The following is a 14,232-nucleotide window of genomic DNA, read 5'->3' as shown; positions in this document are numbered from 1 at the left end:
CAAGTAACACTCAAATGACCAGGTGAGCTGGAATGATAAACCACATTATCTGAATACCTGGTGTTTCTTCAAAGTTGGGGTTCTGAAAGAGCATTGAAGGAGACCACTGGCCCTTCACGTAAAACTCAAAAAAAGTTTGGCTAATAATTGGATTACAGATGTTTGTCTGCTTACCATTTCCTCCTGAAGATTATCTATTGAAAAATTCTAAGAAAAAAATAAGTTCAAAATTGAAAAAAAAAAAAAAAAGTGATCTCTAATATTTAATTTTAAGGCTTTTGAATATCTGCAGCATGAACTCCCAGATCCTCCCAAATCTGCAATAAACTGCCACCAAAAAAACCGATTGCCACTGAGTCGATTCTGACTCATAGCGACCCTATAGGACGGAGTACAACTGCCCCATGGGATTTCCAAGGAGTGGCTGGTGGATTTGAACCGCTGACCTTCTGGTCAGGAGCCAAGCTCTTAACTACTATGCCACCAGGGCTCCATGAATTACCACATACAGGTGCTAAGGTGGGTGGTAGGACAGAGAGGAGCAAGTGAGAGTCCTGAAAAATCAGTGACCAAAGGCAGAGATGAAAGGAAAGCTCAGGAACTGGCAAACTCTTGAGGCTGGAACAGGACTTTGCAGATAATATGCAATCTCAGGCTTGAGTTAATTTATCTGATTTCCATGTGACAGAATGACCTTGGATGTATCTAGGACACTTATGGTTCTGTACAAGTATACACAAAATATGCTAGCAAATGAATACATTATAAAAGGTTTTGGATTCTTGGAAGGTATTAATTGAGGAAATACTTTCATGCTATGTTTAATATTAATGGTAATAACTTTTAAAGTATAATGCTGAAATGGATGTGATTATTGGGATTTTTAATTTTTTCTTGCTACACGAGACTGTAAGAAATAACCAGTACCAACTGCTGTTGAGTCAGTTCCAAATCGTGGTGACCCCATCTGTGTCAGAGCAGAACTCTGCTCCAGAGGTTTTCAATGGCTGATTTTTTGGCAGTAGATTGCCAGGCCTTTCTTCCAAGGCATCTCTGGGTGGAATTGAACCTCCAACCTTTCATTCAGCAGCCAAGTGCATTAACTGTACCACTGAGGGACTCCATAAGAAATAAAGGGAATGCCAAAGTGGACAGGATCAGTTCTGTGTTTGGCAATAATTCCAATGTGGTAGGACATGGTCATTACCTTCTGTGGTTTGTATCCAAAATCTAATCACTGCTTACACCTCTACTGCTACCCACCTGTGGACCCATCATCGTCTCTTGCCTGGATTCCTGCAGTAATCTCCTAACTGGTTTCCTTGCTTTTAAACTTGCCTTTCATACTTTCTATTTTCAACATGGTAGTCAGGGTGATCCCTGTAAAATACAAATCAGATCGCTTCTCTTCTCTGGTAAAATCCCTACAAGGGCTCCTCCTTGCAACCAGAGGAAAAGCCAAAGTTGTTACAATGCCCTCCCGGGCCCCAGATCTGATGACTCTCATTATCTGTACCTTGCTGCCTCATCTCGTACCACCCTCTCCTCACCCACTGTTCTCCTAGCTCACTGGCCAACGTGCTATTTCTCTACCTTGCCACGCCTAACCCCGTCTTAGGCCGTTGCCCTTGATGGTTCCTCTTTCTGGAAGGTCCTTGAACCAGATATGTTTGATTAACTCCCTCAACTCCTTCAAGTCTTTGTTCAAATGTGACCTTCTCAATGAGGCTTATCCTGACCACCATATTAAACACTGCCACATGTACACCCGCCCTCCTCCACCCCTTTACCATGCTGTACATTTCTTTTTTCTAAACATTTATTGCCCTCTAACACAATAATATTCTTTTTTAAATTTTTTTAATGTTTATTACATATTTTTTTTCCCCAGAGTATAAACTCCATGAAGGGAGGGATTTTTGTCTGTTTGTTAATTGACATGTATCCCAAGCACCTAGAATAGTCCCTCATAAAGAATACCTCTTCAATAGGTATTTGCTTAACGTCAACTCAGTCTTCACAAGGGAAAGCACTATTTCTCCAAGTATAATCTGGGAAATGATAGTTCTGAAGGAAGTCACACATACACACAAAAAGTTCTGTGGTCAAAATAAAGTTGTGTGGTCAAATAAGATTTATATTCCCTTCTTGAAGACTGACAATTGACACAAGTACCTATGTATTAGTCATCTAGCGTTTCTGTAACAGAAATACCACAAGCGGACGACTTTAACAAAGAGAAGTTTATTCCCTCACAGTAAAGTAGGCTAAAAGTCCAAATTCAAGGAGTCAGCTCCAGGGGAAGACTTTCTCTCTCTGTTGGCCTTCTCCTCAATCTTCCCTAGGACTAGGAGCTTCTCTGTGCAAGGACCCTGGGTCTAAAGGATGCGCTCTGCTCCCGGCATTGCTTTCTTGGTGGTATGAGGTCCCCCTGTCTCTGCTTGCTTCCCTCTCCTTTTATCTCTTGTAAGATAAAAGGTGGTGCAGGCCACACTCCAGGGAAACTCCCTGTACATTGGATCAGGGATGTGACCTTAGTAAAGATGTTACAATCCCACCCTAATCTTCTTTTTTTTTTTGGCTTTAACAAGGAGAAATTTACTCTCTCACAGTCTAGTAGGTTACAAGTCCAAATTCAAGGTGTCAGTTCCAGGGGAAGGCTTTCTCTCTTTGTCAGCTCTCGAGGAAGGTCCTTCTCCTCAATCTTCCCCTGGTCGAGGAGCTTCTCAGGCACAGGGACCTTGGTTCCAAAGGACAAGCTCTGTTCCTGGTGCTACTTTCTTGGTGGTTTGAGGTCCCCCCTAATCTTCTTTAACATAAAATTATAGTCACAAAATGGAGGACAACCACATAATACCGGGAATCATGGCCTAACCAAGTTGACACATATTTTTGGGGGACACAATTCAATCCATGACAACCTATTAGTATATTTTTTTGAAAATTCTCTGTGAACATCAAAGTTTGTTTTACAGGGTACTCCGGGAGAATTAACCAGGAATGATTGAAAAATGTTTAGAAATAAAAGTTGCAGAAATGGCTCATTAGGAGAATAGAAAAAGAGCCTGGGGAAGATGGGCACATACCTACTTTAATCCTATAAATAGCAGGTTTCACTGTGCACTCAGGATTTGGGGTTGGCCAGCCTAATGTGCTGACCAAAGGCCACACAGGCTCAGAACAATGGCCTGGGTCATGAGGACGTAAGTGAGAAGAGACGAGACAGTCATGAGCCTAGCTGCATTGCCTGCCAGGAACTCATCCATCCATTCATTCCAAAACACTGCTGTGCTAAGTACTACCACTGGCACTGGGAATCAGACTGCAGAATAGAAAGTGATGAGTAAGGTGAAAATACAAGAGTTGAAGACATTTCCAAGGGATCTCCAAGGCAAATACAAGGTCTGGGGCTAAAGTGTTAACACCGTGGCGCTCCCTAAAGCCTAACATGACAGTGGCCTGTTAGCCCAACACTCATGATGGAGATGGGGTGGGGGAAGGAAAGGAAGGGAGGCAAGCATCTCAGGACTCTCAAAGGCTTCAGGGGCATCAGGCAAAGCCTTGTTATTGTTAGTTGCCATCGAGTCCCCCCCAACTCATGGTGACAACATGCCTATCAGTCCTATGCCATTCCCAAATTGGTTGCAGATAGGACCACTGTTATCCACACATAGGGTTTTCACTGGATGATTTTCTGAAGTAGATCATCACACCTTTCTTCCTAATCTGTCTTAGTCTGGAGGCTCCGAAGAAAACTGTTCAGCATCATTGACAGGTGGATAGTGGCTATGCATGAGATACTTTAGCCAGAAATCCAGTCTGGGTCTACCGAGGCTGTAGCTTGTTCCTTTTCTAATGCAATCAACCTGGGAGTCCTGGCAGCATAGGTTTTTGTTTATCTCTATATTCTCAAATGGAGCCCTGGTGGCGAAATGGTTAAGAGTTCAGTTGCTAACCAAAAGGTCAGCAGTTCGAATCCACCAGCCGCTGGGGCAGTTCTACTCTGTCCTATAGGGTTGCTATGAGTCAGAATTGACTTGACAGCAATGGATTTTGTTTTTATATTCTCAGACATTATCTTCAATCACACTTTATTATTCATACGACATTTCTTTGGCAAGAGTAGCTGTCCGGAAGGCAGCCAAAAATGCAGGAAGTAAGGACAAAAAAAGGTTCTGAATAGCTTTGCTTCTTCAAGAACTCTTTAGCCCTCAGTGAAAGCCTACTGGCTCTAGGGCAATTTATAGCCTTCTCCAGGTCATTTCCAATTGTTGTCAATTCTGACTCATGGAGACCCCAGCGTGTCAGAGTAGAACTGTGCTCCAGAGGGTTCTCAATGGCTGATTTTTCTGAACTAGATCATCAGGATTTTTTTTCTGAGGCACCTCTGGGTAGACTCAAACCTCCACCTTCCAGATCATAGGAGATGCAAGTAGCAGTCAAGGCAGTGGGAGGGAAAAACTGAGGACTGTTGCAGAACTGCACGTGGTAAGCCCACAAGCTTTGATAGTAGTGACAACGGAGACATGAAAGCAGAAGAGGAGATTTACCACTAGAAATGAGACCCAATCATTGTGAAAGTTTACTCTCTTGGGGTTGTTTAGTGCAAGACAAACTCTTGACATGTCAATAGACTCCAAGGGTATCAGTGTATTGAAAAATAGGTTCTTTTCACAGCATTCCCCCTACTTACCGGTTATGGTCACTAGCTTCCTTTTAGTATGCAGGAAAATGTGCGATGCGTTTGAGAAAGAGCTCTTTCCAAAACACTAACATTAAAAAAAAAAAAAAGGTAGCTCATATAGGGTAAGCTCTAGCTACACAGAGTTAATACTTTTTGGACAATTACTTTGTGACAGGTTATTTCACATATAATTTTTTCTTTGGTCTTCTTATGGATTAAATTGTACCCTCCCCTCCAAATATGTGTTGGAATCCTAACCCTTATACTTGTGGATGTAATCCTGTTTGGAAATAGGGTTTTCTCTATTACGTTAATTAGATCACATCTGAGTAGAGTGGGACCTAAATCTAATCACTTCTGAGTTATAAAAACAGCAAACTAGACACAGAGACACGCACAGACATGTACACACTCTGAGGAAAACAGGTAACATGTGAGGATCGTCTACAAGTCGAGAAACCAAGGTATGCTCAAGGCTACTGTGATGGTTGTGTGTCAACATGGCTGGCCCATGATTCTCAATGGTTTGGCAGATATGTAATGATGTAATTATCTTCCATTTTGTGATATAATCTAATCACTTCCATGATGTTATCTGATGTAAACAGTCAGCAAGTTGTAAGGTGATTTTTCTTGAGGGTGTGCCCTGCATCCAATATATATGGACAATATGGCAAAACTCACTGGCCTTGCTCTAGATCTTGCATCTGGCTTGTCATATCTGACCTCTGGTTCTTGGGACTTCAGCCAGCAGACTGCTATATTGCCAGCTGAACTTGGAATCGTCAGCCTCTGCAGCCTGTGAACCAGTAGCCTGATGTGTGACCTGCTTATCTTGGGTTTGTCAGCTCCTGCAGCTACATGAGCTAGGAGAAGCCTTCAAACTAATACTGGCCCACTGACTTGAAACTTGACAGCCTCTACAACCAGGTGAGCCATTTCCTTGAGATAAATCTCTCTCTCCAAGTATATACATATATATACATACACATATACATATATACACACACATATATGTACACACACACACATATAAACCTGTTGCTGTTCAGTCAGTTCTGATGAATACCTACCCTATAGGACAGAGTAGAACTGCACCATAGGTGGCTTTGAACTGCCGACGACCTGTTGGTTAGCAGCTGATCTCTTAACCACTGTGCCACTATACACACACACACACACACACACATACATGTATATATATACACATACATATATATACATATATACAAACATCTATAAAATTACACACACACATATATATATCTGCTTCACTGGTTTTGCTTTTCTGGAGAACCTAGCCTAAGACACTATGTTTTAGGCTCCAGTGTCGACCACTCAGAAGTTTTACAAATCATATTTATAAATGTTGTTTTTGGAGTATTTTTAATTAATGGAGTTTTTATTTTTATCAGATTTTATTTCTGTATTCAGTTATCAGTAACTCATTTCTGTCTGTCAGTGGAGGCTTATGTTGTTGCTATGATGCCAAACAGGTTTCTCTCCTGTTTCCAGACTAAGATGGACTAGGAAGAAAGGCCTAATGATCTACTTCTGAAAATCAGCCAGTGAAAACCCTACAGATCACAATGGCCTGATTCACAACCAATCACTTCGATGGTGCAGGGCCAGGCAGTATTTCCTTCCATTGTGCGTGGGGTCTCTGTGAGTCGAGGGCCTACAACCACAACCATTTCTGTTTTGTAATTCTAACTGGTTCCTTTGAGAGGTCGGTATGTTATCTCAGATTCTTTTGTCTTTTGACTTATCAGCATCTCCTTAATGTAAGCACATCTTTTTGACATCACAGCATCTCCTTGCTAGGCTAGCACACTGAGATGAGTCTGTGTTGATTTACCTGGGATGACTCAATTATACAGTCTTCTTGAGGAGAAACTGCCATTACTGCTGCAGTAATAGCTAAATCTGTTAGATGTTCCATTACATTAATATGCTTCGTTTTCTGAACATGAATAAATATAAAAACGAAGTTTCACTGTGATTTCAAGCTTGGCGAAATGAGTTAGGCAGGTAGGCTGCAAATATGTTCCAAGGGAAGTGAAGAAATGAAGCTCTGTTTCCAGAGTTTAAAATCTCTACGTTTTTGTGGCTAATACTTGAAGTGCTCAAAAAGCAAAGGTGATACCCCACTGTGTCAGTTTTGACTATTGTCTAGATCTGTTTCTTAAATGCTAAGCCTGGATTCTAAATGTCCTATACAGGCAACAATTTCTGCACTTTTCCTGAAGGTGGACTCCTAGTATAACAAAAAGAACAATGGAATTCCAAGTCTGAATCCTATTTTTTGTTGCTTACTTGCCAGATAAGCCAGCTGCAAATGACCCTAACTTAGCATTCTCATTAATACAAATGGAGGTAGTGATGATATGATAATAAAAAATGGTAATAATACCTGCCTTTTTCTTCTCATAGCGTTCTTGGGAGGATCAAAGGGGATAAATGAATATGCTTTTTGATTATACAATATCATTATGTAAAACCCACTGCCAGTGAGTTAATTCTGACTCATAGTGGCCCTATAGGACTCAGTAAAACTGCCCCATAGAGTTTCCAAGGAAGGCCTGGTAGATTTGAACTGCTGACCTTTGGGTTAGCAGCCATAGCACTTAACCACTATAGTGCCAGGGTTTCCAATCCATATGTGGTATTATTAAAATGACAATTTTATTTTTGTATGGGTTATAACAGTGTGGATGGGTTCAACCCAGTTTTGTTGGTGATTATGTTTAGTTGTGTCTAGAAGGAATATATCATTAGAAATTTAACTTCTTAAGGGGTTATACATTTTGTCTTAGTTATCTAGAGATACCACAAGTGGATGGCTTTAACAAACAGAAATTTATTCTCTCACAGTTTAGGAGGCTAGGAGTCTGAATTCTGCACACCAACTCTAGGGGAAGGCTTTCTCTCTCTGTCTGCACTGGGGGAATGTCCTTGTCTCCTTTCAACATCCGTGTATCTAGCGTTCTTTTGAGATCTCCATGTGTCTTGGCATCAAGCTTCCCTTGGGTCTAGGAGTTTCTCAGTACAGGGACCCCAGGTCCAAAGGATGTACTCCACTCCCAGCTCTTCTTTCTTGGTGGTAGTGAGGTCCCTCCTCTCTCTGTTCCCTTCTCTTTCCTTTTACCTCTTATAAAAGGTGTGACTCAAGGAAGGGTGTGACTTGAGTTACATGCTCTTGTAAGACTGTGACTCAAGATACACCCCATGCTGATCCTGCCTCATTAAAATATAGATGTTTGGATTTCAAGAATCACAGGGGGACACGTTCAATCCATGACACCTTTGTAAATTCTGAGAATGATTTTAATTCAGTTTTGTCATTTGATTACCTTTGGTTAGGTCTGGACTGGCATATTACTGGTGTTCTGACATTTTATCAGTCAGAGGAATCTTGCTGACTTCCTGAAGTATGCCAGAATCTTTTTTTTGGCGGGGGGATCTTTTTGTGTCTGGCCTATAATTTCAGAGAGCAGTCATCACTGCAGATAGAAGGCAGGTGGGCCAGAGTGCCTGTGGCATCACCCTTGCCATCTCATTTTTTGAACAGGAAGAGTAATGCCTTGTCCACTAGAGTAACAAGCCTATATCAGGTATGTGTGGGAGGCCTCTTGACAGAGAAGCACTTTGTTTTAGGGAGGCGAAATGGCCATGAGGCTGAGAAGCGGCCATGAGGCATGGGCTCAGAAATCAGATAGGCATGTTTTGCTTAACCTTTCTAAATATACAACCAGGTTACTTAAGCTTTCTAAACCTCAGTTTTCTCACTCTTAAAAAGGAAATTATAATAACAATCACACTGGGTTAATACCACTGGCAAATAAAATAACTTTTGTAAAGTTATATCTAATGCATTATCATTATGAAACCACAATTGACAAAAGATTGTGTCTTAGTTAAGATTTCCAGAGAAACAGAATCAATAAGACATATATATGTAACAATCTCATATATATCATATATGTATCAGTCTCATATGCATCAATCAGAACCAATAGGATATACATATACCGAAACCAAATCAAACGCATTGATGTTAAGTCACTTCCGACCCATAGCAACCCTATAGGCAGAGTAGAACTGCCTCATAGAGTTTCTAAGGAGTGCTGGTGGATTTGAACTGCCGACCTTTTGGTTGGCAGCCATACAGATCGAGATTGATCTTAAGCAATTGGTTCACGTGATTGTGGGGCCTGGCAAGTCTAAAATCTGTATGTCAGGCTGGAAATTGAGGTAGGAGGTAGGATACTTATGTTATAGCCTAGAGGTAGAATTCCTTCTTTCTGGGAAACCTCAGTTTTTCCCCTTAAGGCCTTCAGTTGTTTGGATGAGTCTCACCCACTTAATCAAGGGAAATATTCTTTACTTAAGGTCAACTGATTATAAATGTGTTGCCAGGAAGAGTCTTATAGACTACTCCACACGATTTGTGTCTTTCTACAATGTCTTTATTAAATGGTTTATTTTTAGGTCTTATATTAATTTCATCAATTCATTAAGCATGAACACACATTAGCAGGTTCTTGGCTATCCTGGACCCCAGAGATCTCAGAATACCAAGAAGGGGAGAAATGAAAGAGACAGGTCAAGCTTACGGCAATTAGATGGTGTAGTTCGATGGTGTCATTCGATAGTTGGCGATGATCTCCAGTCTCAATGTTTAGCGATGGTCTCTGAATCATGTGTAGCTTCCTGTGGGCTCGTGAGCCTGGTGTTAGGAGGGTCCATGAGTAAGCCTCGTGACCACTCTGTTCAACGTCTCTTGAACTTAGGAGTATGCCTGGGAAAAGCTGCCGCTGCCCACTGCTTCCTAAGTTCTCAACGTATGACCGAGCGCCAGATAGTAGAAAGGTCTATGAGTAATCCTGGGACGAGCTGCTGCTGCTCACTGCTTCATGACTGTTCCGTTCAATGTCTCTTGAACCAGGAGTAAGCCTGGGTGAGCTGCCGCAGCCTAATGTTTCTTAGTTCCCAACGTATAAATGAGAGGAACATCTCTTGTCTCTTGACCAAGTGACTCTGGGAAGGCTCCTAGCACTGTTGTCTCCTTCTGTTGCTTCTTTTATACACATTGGAGCTTTTTGAGCTCAGCTGGTTGATGTTGACAGAGTCTGGTGATGTAATGTGGGTTTCTTCTTGATGAAGTCTATCAGTCTCTCTGGTTGTCCTGATATGACTATTTTCCTCAGTCAAGCCTGCCACGTCTTTTTATCTCTTCAGCCTGCTCCCCTTATTACAGACTGAACTGAAGATGACAGTCACCCTTGTCCTGACATGTCCCAACATGTCTCTTAAGCCTGCTCTCCACCAAATGTCAACCACATCTACGAAATATCTTCACAGCAACATCTAGAGTAGTGTTTGACCAAACAACTGGACACCACAGTGTAGCCAAGTTGACACATAAAATTAACCATAACAGGTGGAAATAGGGTCACAGGGGAAGGAAATGAGAGAGATGTGTCCATGGTGTAGTTTTTATGCATTTTAGAATCCTATTCAGTCCCTCAGAAGCTTATTAAAATCCACACTCTTAAAACAAAATCCACTGTTGTCAAGTTGATTCAGACTCATAGCAACCCTACAGGACAGAGTAAAACTGCCCCATAGGGTTTCCAAGGACCCTACAGGACACAGTAGAACTGCCACTTAAGGTTTCCAAGGCCGTAATCTTTATGGAATCAGAATGTCACATCTTTCTTCTGCCGTGGCGGGGGGGGGGGGGGGGGAGGAGGAGGGGGTGGGGACTGGTGGTTTTGAACTGGTGACTTTTCAGTTAGCAGCAGAGTACTTAACCATTGCACCACCAGGGCTCCTATACTACAGTGTCAGAATAGAACCGTCAAGATTTAAGTTCTGTGACGTTATGTTTATGAGATCTAAACTGAGCTACTGCATTTAAAAGTATAGACTAGGATGATAATTTGTGTGTTCTGTTAAATAGAAAAAAAAAATGGGCTAACATAGGGCTAGTATTGTTTTCTTTCTCCTAAACTGTGCATATATGACAGCCATTTTTTGAAGTCTGAAGAGCATACCTTTGTGGAAAATTATAATTGGCCTGAGGCATTTACTCTGGCAATACTACCCTAATGAGCTTACTTCTGTTTTCTGGCAGTTCACATCTAAGTATCGATTTTTTTTTAACACTGCTTTCAAGGTCCTGACTGTCCTCAAACACCTCTCTTAAGCAGTCATCTTGCTGAAGATAAGATGAATATTGCTTCTGTGCTGGTCATTATCCAGGACTGTGTGATATTTAATGAGTTGGTCTAGCCTCGTTGCTGTTATTAGGTGCCGTTGAGTCGGTTCTGACTCGTACTGAACAGAATGAAACATTGCCCAGTCCTATACTATCCTCACAATAATTGCTGTGTCTGAGCCCATTGTTGCAGCCACTGTGTCAGTCCATCTCCTTGAGGGTCTTGCTCCCCTTCGCTGACCCTCTAGTTTACCAAGTATGAAGTCCTTCTCCAGGGACTTGTCCTTCCTCATAACATGTCCAAAGTACGTGAGACGAAGTCTTGCCATCCTTGCTTCTAAGGAGCATTCTGGCTGTACTTCTTCCAAGACAGATTTGTTCGTTCTCCTGGCAGTCCATGGCATGTTCAATATTCTTCATCAACACCGTAATTCAAAAGTGTCAGTTCTTCTTCAGTCTTCTTACTCATTGCCCAGCTTTCACATGCAGATGAGATGACTGAAGATACCATGGCTTGGGTCAGCGTACCTTAGTTCTCAAAGTGACATCTTTGCTTTTTAACACTCTAAAGAGTTCTTTTGCAGATTTGCCCAGTGCAATATGTCATTTGATCTCCTGACTGCTGCTTCTGTGGTGGTTGATTGTGGATCCAAGTAAAATGAAATCTTTGACAGTTTCAATCTTTTCTGTTTCTCACGATGTTGTTTACTGGTCCAGTTGTGAGGATTTTTGTTTTCTTTATGTTGAGGTGTAATCCAGACTGAAGTCTGTGGTCTTTTACCTTCATCACCAAGTGCTTCAAGTCCTCTTCACTTTCAGCAAGCAAGGTTGTGTCATCTGCATATCGCAGGTTGTTAATGAGTCTTCCTCCAAACCTGATGCTGCGTTCTTCTTCATTTGGTCCAGCTTCTAGGATTATTTGCTCAGCATACAGGCTGAGTAAGTATGGTGAAAGGATATGCCCACGACATACACCTTTCCTGATTTTAAACCATGAAGTATGCCCTTGTTCTGCTGGAATGACTGCCTCTTGGTCTATGTACAAGTTCTGCATGAGCACAATGAAGTGTTCTGGAATTTCCATCATTTGCAATGTCATCCAAAATTTGTTATGATCCACATAATCGAATGCCTTTGCATAGCCAATAAAACACAGGTAAACATCTGGTATTCTCTGCTTTCGGCCAAGATCCATCTGACATCAGCAATGATATTCCTCATTCTACATCCTCTTCTGAATCTGGCTTGGATTTCTGGCAGTGCCTTGTCGATATACTGCTGCAATCATTTTTGAATGCTCTTCAGCAAAATTTCACTTGTGTGTGATATTAATGATATTTTGCTAATTTTGCATTCTGTTGAATCTCCATTCTCTGGAATGGGCACAAATATGGATCTCTTCCAGTTGGTTGGCCAGGTAGCTGTCTTCCAAACTTCTGGGCATAAATGAGTGGACACCTTCAGTGCTGTATCCATTTGCTGAAACATCTCAATTGGTATGTCCTCAATTCCCGGAGTCTTGTTTTTCACCAGTGCCTTCAGTGCAGGCTGGACTTCTTCCTTTGATGCTATTGATTCTTGATCACATGCCACCTCCGAAATGGTGGAATGCTGACCAATTCTTTTTGGTATAGGGACTGTGTATTCCTTCCATCTTCTTTTGATGCTTCCTGTGTCGTTCAATATTTTGCCCATAGAAGCCTTCAACACTACAACTTGAGGATTGAGTTTTTTCTTCAGTTCTTTCAGCTTGAGAAATTCAGTGTGTGTTCCTCCTTTCTAGTTTTCTAATGCCAGGTCTTTGCACATTTCATTGTAATACTTTACACTGTCTTCTTCTGTAGCCCTTTGAAATCTTTTGTTCAGTTCTTTTACTTCATCATTTTTTCCATTTGCTTTAGCTGCTCTAAGTTCAACAGCAAATTTCAGAGTTTCTTCTGATATCCATTCTGGTTTTTTCTTTCTTTCCTGTTTTTTTAATGACCTTTTTCTTTCTTCATGTATGATGTCCTTGATGTCATCCCACAACTCGTCTGGTCTTCGGTCATTAACGTTCAATGCATCAAATCTATTTTTGAGATGGTCTCTAAGTTCAGGTGGGATATACTCAAGGTCATATTTTGGTTCTCGTGGACGTGTTTTAATTTTCCTCACCTTCGCCTTGAACTTGCATATGAGCAATTGATGGTCTGTTTTGGAACAAGCTCCTGGTCTTATTCTAACTGATGATACTGAGCTTCTCCATTGTGTTTTTCCACAGATGTAGTCGATTTGATTCCTGTGTATTTCATCTGGGAAGGTCTACATGTATAGCCACCATTAACATTGTCGAAAAAAGGTATTTGCAATGAGTAAGTCGGTCTCGTAACATTCTTTCGTGCAATCTCTGGGGTTGTTTCTATCACCAAAACCATATTTTCCCAGTACTGATCCTTCTTTGCTTCCAACTTTTGCATTCCCATCCCCAGTAATTATCACTGAATCTTGATTGCATGGTTGATCAATTTCAGACTGCAGAAGTTGGTAAAAATCTTCAATTTCTTCATCTTCGGCATGTTTGGTCTAGCCTAAGGATCCTCAAATATGTGCCTGTGTGTTTATGTGTGTGGGTGGGGGGGGAGGAGTGGGGGATAAAGTACAGATTGTCACGTGGTGGTGGTGGCGGCTTCCTAGAAAATCTCCATGGGGACAGGGAGTGGAGTGACATTTTTTGCTCCTTAGCAGGAGACATGAGTTGAGAAACTCTGGCCCCACAGTTTAATGTTCAAAGCAGCTTGTTGATGATGAAATTTCTGAAGAAGGCAAGGCTGAGGTCTGGACTTTGAAGAGGAAGTTGTTAACAGCCTTCAGTGGGCCTTCAGTTTGATGTGAATCCCAAGGCTACATTGATAACAATGTTAGTCTGCACAAAAATCATTGTCCTCCTGTTTGGTTGGATTCTCCACCAAGATTCTTGGCTCAGTAACAGCTCTCAGCTAAACTGCTGACGCAAGGCTGTGGGTCTGGTTTCCAGCTGAAGCCTGCAGGCCACATGAGCTCACTTTTCTTTAACGTTTCTGCCCATCAGTCCAGAGCACTGCCTTTGTGAAAAGCCTTCATTGGCTGATGTTGGTGTTAGGTGCCCTGAAGTTGACTCTGACTCATAGCAACCCCGCATGAGAGAGAGCCGCCACATTGGGTTTTCTAGGCTGTAATCTTTACAGAGCAGATCTTTTCTCCCAGGGAGTCTCTGAGTAGGTTCCAATCACTGACCTGGCCATTTGGTTAACAGCCACCAGGGCTCCCCTTCATCATCAGCTAGCACATAGCAATTCCTGGCAAGGAT

Source organism: Loxodonta africana, chromosome 1 (genome assembly GCF_030014295.1).
Source record: "Loxodonta africana isolate mLoxAfr1 chromosome 1, mLoxAfr1.hap2, whole genome shotgun sequence".
Taxonomy (NCBI): Eukaryota; Metazoa; Chordata; class Mammalia; order Proboscidea; family Elephantidae; genus Loxodonta; species Loxodonta africana.
The sequence above is the reverse complement of the archived record's forward strand: the minus strand, read 5'-3'. Positions refer to the sequence as shown.